This window comes from Arachis stenosperma, chromosome 3, assembly GCF_014773155.1.
Source record: "Arachis stenosperma cultivar V10309 chromosome 3, arast.V10309.gnm1.PFL2, whole genome shotgun sequence".
NCBI lineage: Eukaryota > Viridiplantae > Streptophyta > Magnoliopsida > Fabales > Fabaceae > Arachis > Arachis stenosperma.
In genome coordinates, this window is record NC_080379.1 from 90,088,488 (window position 1) to 90,101,373 (window position 12,886).

Below are 12,886 nucleotides of genomic sequence, written 5' to 3' on the forward strand. Positions count from 1 at the left end.
GACAGAAGGGAAGGCATCTTCATGCGCTTATCTGAAGTTCCTACCAATGAATTACATAAGTATCACTATCTTTATCTTTTATGTTATTTTCGTTCATCACCATATATATCTGAGTTTGCCTGACTAAGATTTACAAGATGACCATAGCTTGCTTCAATACTAACAATCTCCGTGGGATCGACCCTTACTCACGTAAGGTTTATTACTTGGACGACCCAGTGCACTTGCTGGTTAGTTGTGTGAAGTTGTGTAATGCCATGGTATTGAGCGCACCAAGTTTTTGGAGCCATTACCAGGGATTATGAGAGTTGTGAAAAAGTATATTTCACAATTTCGCGCACCAAGTTTTTGGTGCCGTTGCCGGGGATTGTTCTAGTTTTGAGCAAGCCTTTGGTAACATCAGTGCCAAGATCCGGCAGCAACATCAAATTTTTGGTGTTATTGCCCGGGATTGTTCAGGCTGGACAACTGACGGTTCATCTTGTTGCTTAGATTAGGTATTTTTTTTTCGAAATTCTTGAAGATGAATTCTAGAGTTTCATGATGATTTGTTGAAATCTGGCTGGCTGAGAAGCCATGTCTAATCTGATTGGACCGAGGTTTCAACTTATCACCACAAGAGCTTGTTGATTTCGTATCAATCTTGCTTTTGGAGCAGTGATTTGCTAAGGCTTGGCTGACCTTTGGTCATGTCTAGTGTTTTGGACCGAAGCTTTCTTTGGAAGCTTGGCTGGCTGTGAAGCCATGTCTAATTCCTGGACCGGAGTCTTAGACTAGCATTGCACTGATTCCTGGAATTCTCATTAAGAATTTTGATACCTTCTTTTTCCACTTAATTTTCGAAAAACACAAAAAAATTAAAAAAATAAAAAAATCATAAAATTCAAAAATATTTCTTGTTTGAGTCTAGTGTCTCATCCTAAGTTTGGTGTCAACTGCATGCATTCATATGTCTTAGTGATCTTCAAGATGTTCTTGATGATTCACTCGCTCTGATCTTTGAATTCTATTGACTTGAGTATTTTGTGTGTCTCATATGCATTTTCAGTTCATTAGTGTCAGTAGTATACAAACTGCTAAGTTTGGTGTCTTGCATGCATTGTTATTTGATTCTTGTTGCATTTTAATTATTAAAAATCCAAAAATATTTTTAATTTGTGTCTTTTCAAGTCAATGATACAAGGGATTGAAGATTCAGAACACGCTGCAGAGGAATTATACAGAAAAAGCTGAGCATTCAAAAATGCCCAGTGAAGAAGGCAGACTGGCGTTTAAACGCCAGCCAGGGCACCTGGTTGGGCGTTTAACGCCCAAAAAGGTAGCATTTTGGGCGTTAAACGCCAGAATGTATACCATTCTGGGCGTTTAACGCCAGGATGGTGCTAGGGGGAAGATTTTGTTTCCAAATCAATTTTTTTTTTCATGTTTTCAAAGTTTTTCAAAATCAAATCTTTTTCAAATCATATCTTTTCAATCAAATGTTTTCAAAATCAATTTCTTTCCTTTTTCAAAGATACTTACTAACAATTAATGATTTGATTGAACATCTCAAATTTGTTGCCTTTTCTGTTGAGAAAGGTTTAATGTTTGAATCATATCTTTTCTTGTTAGGCAAGTCACTAATTTTCTAAATCATATCCTCTCAAATTGTTTTCAAATCATATCTTTTAAAATAGTTTTCAAATCATATCTTCTCAATCACATCTTTTTAAAACCATAACTTTTCAATTAAATCTTTTTAACCATATCTTTTTCAAAATAGCTTTCAATCAAATCTTTTTAATTTCTAATTTCAAAATCTTTTTCAAAAATCACTTGATTTCTTTTTCACTTTGAATTTTCGAAAATTATCAATCAAATTTTCAAAATGTTTTCAAAATCTTTTAATTGAATTTTCGAAAAATTACTTCCCTCCTTCTCACATCCTTCTATTTATGGAGTACCACTCCTTCTAAATGCACAATTCGAACCTTATCTACTTAAAGTTCGAATTCTTCTTCTTATTCTTCTTTCTATTTCTCTTTTCCTCTGACATTTCAAGGAATCTCTATACTGTGACATAGAGGATTCCACATTTTCTTTTTCTCTTCTCTTTCATATGAGCAGGAGCAGAGACAAAGGCATTCTTGTTGAAGCTGATCCTGAACCCGAAAGGACCTTGAAGAGAAAGCTAAGAGAAGCCAAAGCACAACTCTCTTTAGAGGACCTGACCGAATTCTTCAAAGAAGAAGAACCCATGGCAACCGAAAACAACAACAATGCCAACAATGCAAGGAAGGTGCTGGGTGACTTTACTGCACCTACTCCCGACTTCTATGGGAGAAGCATCTCTATCCCTGCCATTGGAGCAAACAACTTTGAGCTTAAGCCTCAATTAGTTTCTCTAATGCAACAGAATTGCAAGTTCCATGGACTTCCAATGGAAGATCCTCATCAGTTTTTAGCTGAATTCTTGCAAATCTGTGACACAGTCAAGACTAATGGGGTTAACCCTGAGGTCTATAGACTGATGCTATTCCCTTTTGCTGTAAGAGACAGAGCTAGAATATGGTTGGATTCTCAACCTAAAGAAAGCCTGGACTCTTGGGAAAAGCTAGTCAATGCCTTCTTGGCAAAGTTCTTTCCACCACAAAGATGGAGTAAGCTTAGAGTGGAAGTCCAAACCTTCAGACAGAAGGATGGAGAATCCCTCTATGAAGCTTGGGAAAGATACAAACAATTAATCAGAAGATGTCCTTCAGACATGCTTTCTGAATGGAGCATCATAGGTATTTTCTATGATGGACTCTCTGAACTATCTAAGATGTCCTTGGATAGCTCTGCTGGAGGATCTCTTCATCTGAAGAAGACGCCTACAGAGGCTCAAGAGCTAATTGAAATGGTTGCAAATAACCAATTCATGTATACTTCTGAAAGAAATCCTGTGAACAATGGGACTAGTCAGAAGAAAGGAGTTCTTGAGATTGATACTCTGAATGCCATTCTGGCTCAGAATAAAATATTGACTCAACAAGTCAATTTGATTTCTCAAAATCTGTCTGGAATGCAAAATGCACCAAACAGTACTAAGGATGCTTCATCTGAGGAAGAAGCTTATGATCCTGAGAACCCTTCCATGGAAGAGGTGAATTACCTAGGAGAACCCTATGGAAATACCTACAATTCTTCATGGAGAAATCACCCAAATCTCTCATGGAAGAATCAAGAGAGACCTCAACAAGGTTTCAATAACAATAATGGTGGAAGAAACAGGTTTAGCAATGGCAAGCCTTTTCCATCATCTTCTCAGCAACAGACAAAGAGTTCTAAGCAGAATACTTCTGACTTAGCAACAATGGTCTCTGATCTAATAAAGACCACTCAAAGTTTCATGAATGAAACAAGGTCCTCCATCAGAAATTTGGAAGGACAAGTGGGTCAGCTGAGCAAGAAAGTTACTGAACTCCCTCCTTGCACTCTCCCAAGTAATACAGAAGAAAATCCAAAAGAAGAGTGCAAAGCCATAGACATGGCCGAATATGGAGAGGAAAGAGAGGAGGAGGACGCCACTGAGGAAGACCTCAGTGGGCGTGTACCAATCTCCTCTGAGTTCCTCAATGAGGAACAATGGGAATCTGAGGCTCAAAATGAGACCATAGAGATTCCATTGGACTTACTTCTGCCATTCGTGAGCTCTGATGAGTATTCTTCCTCTGAAGAGGATGAGTATGTCACTGAAGAGCAAGTTGCTAAATACCTTGGAGCAATCATGAAACTAAATGACAAGTTATTTGGAAATGAGACTTGGGAGGATGAACCTCCCTTGCTCACCAAAGAACTGGATGACTTGTCTAGGCAGAAACTGCCTCAAAAGAGGCAGGATCCTGGGAAGTTTTCTATACCTTGTACCATAGGCACCATGACCTTCAAGAAGGCCTTGTGTGACTTAGGGTCAAGTGTAAACCTCATGCCCCTCTCTGTAATGGAGAAATTGGGGATCCTTGAGGTGCAAGCTGCAAGAATCTCATTAGAGATGGCAGACAATTCAAGAAAACAAGCTCATGGACTTGTAGAGAATGTTTTGGTGAAGATTGAAGACCATTACATCCCTACTGATTTCATAGTCCTAGAGACTGGGAAGTGCATGGATGAATCCATCATCCTTGGCAGACCCTTCCTAGCCACAGCAAAGGCTGTGATTGATGTTGATAGAGGAGAGTTGATCATTCAAATGAATGAAGAATCCTTGGTGTTTAAGGCCCAAGGACATCCCTCTGTCATCATGGAGAGGAAGCATGAAGAGCTTCTCTCAAAACAGAGCCAAGCATAGCCCCCACAGTCAAACTCTAAGTTTGGTGTTGGGAGGCTACAACCAAACTCTAAGTTTGGTGTTGAAACCCCACATTCAAACTCTAAGTTTGGTGTTGGGAGGTTTCAACACGGTTCTGAGCATTTCTGAGGCTCCATGAGAGCCCTCTGTCAAGCTAATGACATTAAAGAAGCGCTTGTTGGGAGGCAACCCAATGTTTTATAATTAATTATTTTCTTTTGTTATTTTATCTTTTTTGTAGGTTGATGATCATAAGAAGTCACAAAAACAATGAAAAAAGCAAAAACAGAATGAAAAACAAGAAGAAAAACAGCACACCCTGGAGGAGAAGAAACTGGCGTTCAAACGTCAGTAATGCTAGCTGTTGGGCGTTTAACGCCCAGTCTGGCACCATTCTGGGCGTTTAACGCCAGAAAGGGGCACCAGACTGGCGTTAAACGCCAGTAAAGGGCAAGAACCTGGCGTTAAACGCCAGGAATGGGCACCAGCCCGGCGTTTAAGGCCAGAAATGGCTCAAAACGTGATTTTGAGCAACATTTGGTGCAGGGATGACTTTTCCTTGACACTACAGGATCTGTGGACCCCACAGGACCCTACCATCACTCTCTCTCTTCTTCCCCCATTCACCAATCACCTCAACACCTCTTCCCCAAAAACCCCTCACCTATCAAATCCCATCTTTCTCTTCACCACTCACATCCATCCCTCATAAACCCCACCAACCTCACCCTTCAAATTCAAACCACTTTCCCTCCCAAACCCACCCATTATGGCCGAACCTTTACCCCCCTCTCTCCTATAAATACCCTTCTTCAACTCTTCATTTTCACACAACCTAAACACCCTTTCTTCCCCCTTCTTGGCCGAATACACCACCATCTCCCTCTTCCTCATTTCTTCTTCTTCTACTCTCTTCTTTCTTCTTTTGCTCGAGGACGAGCAAACATTTTAAGTTTGGTGTGGTAAAAGCGTTGCTTTTTGTTTTTCCATAACCATTTATGGCATCCAAGGCTGGAGAAACCTCTAAAAAGAGGAAAGGGAAGGCAAAAGCTTCCACCTCCGAGTCATGGGAGATGGATAGATTCCTCTCAAGGGTGCATCAAGACCACTTCTATGAAGTTGTGGCCTTGAAGAAGGTGATCTCCGAGGTCCCCTTTTCACTCAAAAAGGGTGAATATCCGGAGATCCGCCATGAGATCCGAAGAAGAGGTTGGGAAGTTCTTACCAACCCCATTCAACAAGTCGGAATCTTGATGGTTCAAGAGTTCTATGCCAATGCATGGATCACAAAGAACCATGACCAAAGTGTGAACCTGAATCCAAAGAATTATCTCACTATGGTTCGGGGGAAATACTTGGATTTTAGTCCGGAGAGTGTGAGGGTGGCGTTCAACTTGCCTATGATGCAAGGAGATGAGCATCCTTACACTAGAAGGGTCAACTTTGATCAAAGGTTGGACCAAGTCCTCACAGTCATATGTGAAGAGGGCGCACAATGGAAGCAAGATTCAAGAGGAAAGCCGGTTCAATTAAGAAGGCATGACCTCAAGCCCGTGGCTAGAGGATGGTTAGAGTTCATACAACGCTCAATCATTCCCACTAGCAACCGGTCCGAAGTTACCATAGACCGGGCCATCATGATCCATAGCATCATGATTGGAGAAGAAATAGAGGTTCATGAGGTTATAGCCCAAGAACTCTATAAGGTGGCGGACAAGACCTCCACCTTGGCAAGGTTAGCCTTTCCTCACCTCATTTGTCACCTCTGTTATTCAGTTGGAGTTGACATAGAAGGAGATACCCCCATTGATGAGGACAAGCCCATCACCAAGAAAAGGATGGAGTACACAAGAGACCCCTCTCATCAAGAGATCCCTGAGATTCCTCAAGGGATGCACTTTCCTCCACAAAACTATTGGGAGCAACTAAACACCTCCCTAGGAGAATTGAGTTCCAACATGGGACAACTAAGGGTGGAGCATCAAGAACACTCCATTCTCCTCCATGAAATTAGAGAAGACCAAAGAATCATGAGGGAGGAGCAACAAAGACAAGGAAGAGACATTGAGGAGCTCAAGCACTCCATAGGATCTTCAAGAGCAAGAAAGAGCCGCCATCACTAAGGTGGACCCGTTCCTTGATTTCCTTGTTCTTTATTCTTCTGTTTTTCGATTTTTATGCTTTATGTTATCCATGTTTGTGTCTTGTGATCATTAGTGTCTTAGTGTCTATGCCTTAAAGTTATGAATGTCCTATGAATCCATCACCTTTCTTTAATAAAAACGTGTTTAATTGAAAAGGAAAGAATTGCATGAATTCTAAATTTTATAATAGTTTAATTAATTTGATGTGGTGGCAACACTTTTGTTCTCTGAATGTATGCTTGAACAGTGCATATGTCTTTTGAACTTGTGGTTCATGAATGTTGGCTCTTGAAAGAATGATGAAAAAGGAGACATGTTACTGAGGATCTGAAAAATCATTAAAAATGATTCTTGAAGCAAGAAAAAGCAAAAAAAAAAGAGAAAAAGCAAACGAAAAAAAAAAACCGAAAAAAAAAGAAGAAAGAAAAAGAAAGAAATAAAGTTGTGATCCAAGGCAAATAAGAGTGTGCTTAAGAACCCTGGACACCTCTAATTGGGGACTTTAGCAAAGCTGAGTCACAATCTGAAAAGGTTCACCCAATTATGTGTCTGTGGCATGTATGTATCCGGTGGTAATACTGGAAGACAGAGTGCTTTGGGCCACAGCCAAGACTCAATAAATAGCTATGTTCAAGAATCATCATACTTTACTAGGAGAATCATTAACACTATCTGGATTCTAAGTTCCTAAAGAAGCCAATCATTCTGAATTACAAGGGATAGAGTGAGATGCCAAAACTATTCAGAGGCAAAAAGATAAAAGCCCCGCTCATCTAATTAATACTGATCTTCATAGATGTTTTTGGAGTTCATTGCATATTCTCTTCTTTTTATCTTATTTGATCTTCAGTTGCTTGGGGACAAGCAACAATTTAAGTTTGGTGTTGTGATGAGCGGATAATTTGTATGCTTTTTGGCATTGTTTTTAGTATATTTTTAGTATGATCTAGTTAGTTTTTAGTATATTTTTATTAGTTTTTAGTTAAAATTCACTTTTCTGGACTTTACTATGAGTTTGTGTCTTTTTCTGTGATTTCAGGTATTTTCTGGCTGAAATTGAGGGACCTGAGCAAAAATCTGATCCAGAGACTCAAAAGGACTGCAGATGCTGTTGGATTCTGACCTCCCTGCACTCGAAGTGGATTTTCTGGAGCTACAGAAGCCCAATTGGCGCGCTCTCAACGGCGTTGGAAAGTAGACATCCTGGGCTTTCCAGCAATATATAATAGTCCATACTTTGCCCAAGATTTGATGGCCCAAACCGGCGTTCAAAGTCACCTCAAGAAATCCCAGCGTTAAACGCTGGAACTGGCACCCAAATGGGAGTTAAACGCCCAAACTGGCACCAAAGCTGGCGTTTAACTCCAAGAAGAGTCTCTACACGAAATTGCTTCATTGCTCAGCCCAAGCACACACCAAGTGGGCCCGGAAGAGGATTTTTATGTCATTTACTCAATTCTGTACACCCTAGGCTACTAGTTTCTTATAAGTAGGACCTTTTACTATTGTATAAAAATCTTTTGATCACTTTTAGATCTCTAGATCATCTTTGGACATTTTAGTTCTTAGATCATTGGGAGGCTGGCCATTCGGCCATGCCTAGACCTTATGCTTATGTATTTTCAACGGTGGAGTTTCTACACACCATAGATTAAGGTGTGGAGCTCTGCTGTACCTCGAGTATTAATGCAATTACTATTGTTCTTTCATTCAAATTCCGCTTGTTCTTGTTCCAAGATATCACTTGTTCTTCAACATGATGAAGGTGATGATTGACGCCCATCACCATTCTCACCCATGAACAAGGTGACTGACAACCATTCTTGTTCTACAAGCATCTGAGGCTTAGTGAATATCTCTTGGATTCCTGATTGCACGATGCATGGTTGATCGCCTGACAACCGAGTGCTCGCCTGACAAACGAGCCAGCCATTCCGTGAGATCAGAGTCTTCGTGGTATAGGCAAGAACTGATGGCAGCATTCAAGAGAATCCGGAAGGTCTAACCTTGTCTGTGGTATTCTGAGTAGGATTCAATGATTGAATGACTGTGACGTGCTTCAAACCTGTAACCTACTGGGCGTTAGTGACAGACGCAAAAGAGTTATTCTATTCCGGTAGGGGAGGGAACCAAACCGGTGATTGGCAGCACTGTGACAGAGTGTGTGCATTAGCTTTCACTGCGCGGATGGGAGGTAGCTGCTGACAACAGTGAGACCCTATACGAGCTTGCCATGGAAAGGAGTAAGAAGGGTTGGATGAAGACAGTAGGAAAGCAGAGAGACGGAAGGGAAGGCATCTTCATGCGCTTATCTGAAGTTCCTACCAATGAATTACATAAGTATCACTATCTTTATCTTTTATGTTATTTTCGTTCATCACCATATATATCTGAGTTTGCCTGACTAAGATTTACAAGATGACCATAGCTTGCTTCAATACTAACAATCTCCGTGGGATCGACCCTTACTCACGTAAGGTTTATTACTTGGACGACCCAGTGCACTTGCTGGTTAGTTGTGCAAAGTTGTGTAATGCCATGGTATTGAGCGCACCAAGTTTTTGGAGCCATTACCAGGGATTATGAGAGTTGTGAAAAAGTATAGTTCACAATTTCGCGCACCATCAACCAATTCAAGGAGGCTCAGCAACAACAATAGAGCCAAGTCAACCAAAACATTCAACAACTCCAAGGGGGCTTTGAGAGCCTCAAGGAACAGCAAGATCAGATTAACTAGAGAGAAATACAAGGCAGCCTAGGAATGATTTTGGAGCGACAATTACAACAAATGGGGAGTCTTGCTGAATTCAAACACCTTTATGAAGCAATGACTATAGCCAGAGTGGAATATGATTGCTATTCACAAACAAAGTTGAGCTACTTGTGCAATGCAATGGCTAACATGAGCCCCAATTACCTCACGTATATGCATAAATTGGAGGAACTCAGCTCAAGGCAAGAAGAAATAGCATACCAACACAAGGAGAATGTGAAGTCCTATATGAGAAGGCTAGGATATTAGAAGCCCAAGCCCAAGGACACCAAGGCTCAAGAAGGTTCCTCCAAGCCAGATGAAGGTGGCTTATCCCCTCACAAGAAGAAGGACAAAGGGAAGGGACTAATGAACTAAAGATGATGTTGCTCAAGGTTGTTGAGTCCCATGGTTGACACTTTTCAATTTCTGAATTATGTTTAAGTCTTTGCTTTATTTACTTCTTGAATAATCATGCTAGGGTAGTTTATGTTTTATGCTTGGTTTCAATTCCTGTTTGAAGTCTTTATGAGTCTTTTTTTTTTCAAGAAAGAAAATGCCATGTATTTCAAGTCTTCGTTACAACTTAAATAAAAATAGAACTTGTCTCCATAAGAGTTACTGTGAGTTGTGCAACAAAAATAAGAGAGACCAAGGCCAAGAGGGACCATCAAACAAATTAAAAAACAAGAAGCTTAGTGTAGAACCTTGGATGAACTAAAAAGAAAATGAGTCATAGAGAGAACTAGTCCTAGAAGGTATAACAAAGGGAAGACTAAGGGGTGTTCCTTGAATATCCATAGAACCAAGAAGTAGTAAGTAATAAAGACCCAAGGCTCTGAGCATCAACTACTGGGATAGAAAAGAAAAAAAACATTAAAAATCTCAAAAAGAATCAATGATCCAAGTAGATGCTTGTGGTGAAGATGTGTCAAGAAGAGACCTGGGCAAGTAAATTCTTAGGGGTGTCTCAACACCCAGTACCCTAAAACCAACTGGTTTGGGAGTGCTAATTGAAAGCCTAATTAAAGGGTTGTCTTGAGACAGAACACTTAGAGTCGTGGTCAAGAAAGCAAAACAACCTTTACTACTACAAGGTGACAATCAATAGAAAGGACCCCTAAAGCTTATACCTGAGAGAACCCTCAAGGATCCAAAAGCTTTCCATGACAATTAAAACATTCATACATGTGTTAGGCACTTAGTTTTACTTTTAGTTGTATTGCAATCTTTCAAAGCCAAGGCCTCAAGATATAAAGCGTTACCCACATTAATTTGCTTGGGACAAGCAAAGCTTAAGTTTGGTGTTGTGATGACTTGCATCATCTAACCTTCTTTCTTTCTTAAACAAGACCATAAAAGAGCACAAATCTCATTTGATCAGTACAATTCATGCATTATTTGATGAATATTATGGTACATTACTTTGAGATGATTTGTGCTGAATTGCAGGTAAAAAAGGTATAAAAAATGGGAAGAAGACAAACAAGAAGCTGGGTGTGTGAGACTGGCGTGTCACTTGGGGGCAAACGCCACAAAAATGCACTGGCGTGGCACGCCAGGAGCTAAGCGTGGCACCCCAGTACTAAATTCCAGAAGGGAGATCCAAGCATGCATGTGGCCGTGGCACGCCAGGAACTAGGCGTGGCACACTAGTACAAAATTTTAGAGAGCAAAATGGAGGAAACAAAAGAGGCGTGGCACGCCAGGTTGGGCGTGGCACGCGTGACCCAGCAACTACTATGGGCGTGCCACTTGAAGTCGAAGGCGTGGCACGCGAACTCACTACCTCAAGAAGAACATCCACTACGGCGTGCCACTTGGTGTCGAAGGCGTGGCACGCCAGCTCCAAAAAGTCACTTTAGCGTGCCACTGGAAGACCCAGGCGTGGCACGCCATGCTTGAAGAGTGCACAAATACATGGGCATGCCACTTGAGCAGCATGGCGTGGCACGCTGGTACAATGATCCAGAGAAGAGGCTAAAGGCAATTGAAGACTCGGCGTGCCACTTGAAGTCGAAGAAGTGGCACGCCAACCTCTCAACCTCACTTGGGCGTGCCACTTGGTGTCGAAGGTGTGGCACGCCAGTTCCAAAAAGTCACTTTGGCGTGCCACTTGAAGGCCAAGGCGTGGCACGCCACTTACTGGAGCGAGACAAGATCATGGGTGTGGCACGCCAACCTTTAGGCATGGCACGCTGGTATAAGTTTCCAGAGAGGGTGGAAGAGGCCAATTACATGTGGCGTGCCACTTGGTATCGAAGGCATGGCACTCCAATCACTATTCTTCACTTAGGCGTGCCACTTGAGCAACCAGGCGTGGCACGCCAGTGTCATTCAGAGGCCAAAGCATCATTTGGACGTGCCACTTGAGTTCGTGCCGTGGCACGCCAAACAGAGGAACCACTCACTCACAAAGGGGCGTGGCACGCCAGACCCTGGGCGTGCCACGCTAGTGTAACTTTCCATAGAAGCTTATCCAAGCACATAACAAGGGCGTGGCACGTCAGACCCTGGGCGTGCCACGCTAGTTCAAGTTTACAGAGGCAAACGAAGTGGAAAAATGAAAGAGCGTGCCACTTGAGCTTGAAGGTGTGGCACGCCAACACAAGAATGCCACTATGGCATGCCACTTGAGTTCAAAGGTGTGGCACGCCAAGGTTGACAAGGGACGAGCGTGTCACTCGAAGGATTGAGCATGGCACGTGAAGCCATTTTAAAGGGCACGTGACACGCCGATGAGGCGCCAGCCACACGCCAGCTAAGGAGTCACATTTATTGAGTGTTTTCTTTCCCTCCAAAATATAATTTTTCCTTTTTCACTTTTGTAATTTCTTCATTTTCACTAGGAGTAGTATAAATACCCCCAAAGAGTATTGAAGAGGGGTTAAGCAGTTAGTTCTAGATCCACTTTTACACTCCACTTTTGAGTACTTTTCAAGCTATGAGTAGCTAACTTCCCTCTCATTGAGAGATAGAGCTCTGTTGTACTTGATGGATTGATAATAGTGAAATTCTTCTTCTATTCATCTTCTCTTGATTTTCTAGAAGAAATTTCGTTCTTAATGCTTAGTGTTCAATTATCTTGGGAAAGAGATTGAATGTAATTGGGTTTCATGGGAACCTTGGAAAAGGAAACATGAAACCATGCTTGAAATCCCTTCTCACACTTGAGTAGATTATGGGTTTTGGTGATCGGATACGTGACATATAATTCCCCGTCTATCTGGACCTACAAGGGTGTGTGGTATAATCAGGGACCACGCATATCTCTCTTCATGAGCAATTAGACAAAGAAATTGGCTATTGAACAAGATCTGAGAGATTGAGTCACCAAGGGATTGAGGCTCAATCAATCAAGATTGCCAAGAGGTCAATGAGTTGCATGATTGAAGAAGATATAAGCTAAATTTGATCCAAAGAGACAACATCTCCTAATCTCAATGAATTCCCCCATTCTTATCTATCCATTTCTTTATAGCTTAATTTTACATTCAGCAATTCCCCATTCCCATTTACATTCAAGTCATTTATGATTCAGCACTTTACATTCTGCAATTTCTAATTCTGCACTTTATTGTTTTTCTTTATATTCTAGTCATTTACATTTATGCCATTTACAATTCTGCAAATCACAATCTTATTGATCCGCTTGACTAATTCATCAATCAATTAAAACTA

At 41.3% G+C, this 12,886-nt stretch overlaps 1 non-coding gene across 1 annotated transcript; it reads right to left on the bottom strand.

Annotated features, from left to right (window-relative positions):
* Window positions 1-2,641: 2,641 nt before the first annotated feature.
* LOC130971850 (small nucleolar RNA R71) lies at window positions 2,642-2,749 on the bottom strand. The gene has a single exon (XR_009083055.1). It is a non-coding gene; the product is annotated as a small nucleolar RNA R71 (small nucleolar RNA).
* Window positions 2,750-12,886: the final 10,137 nt, after the last annotated feature.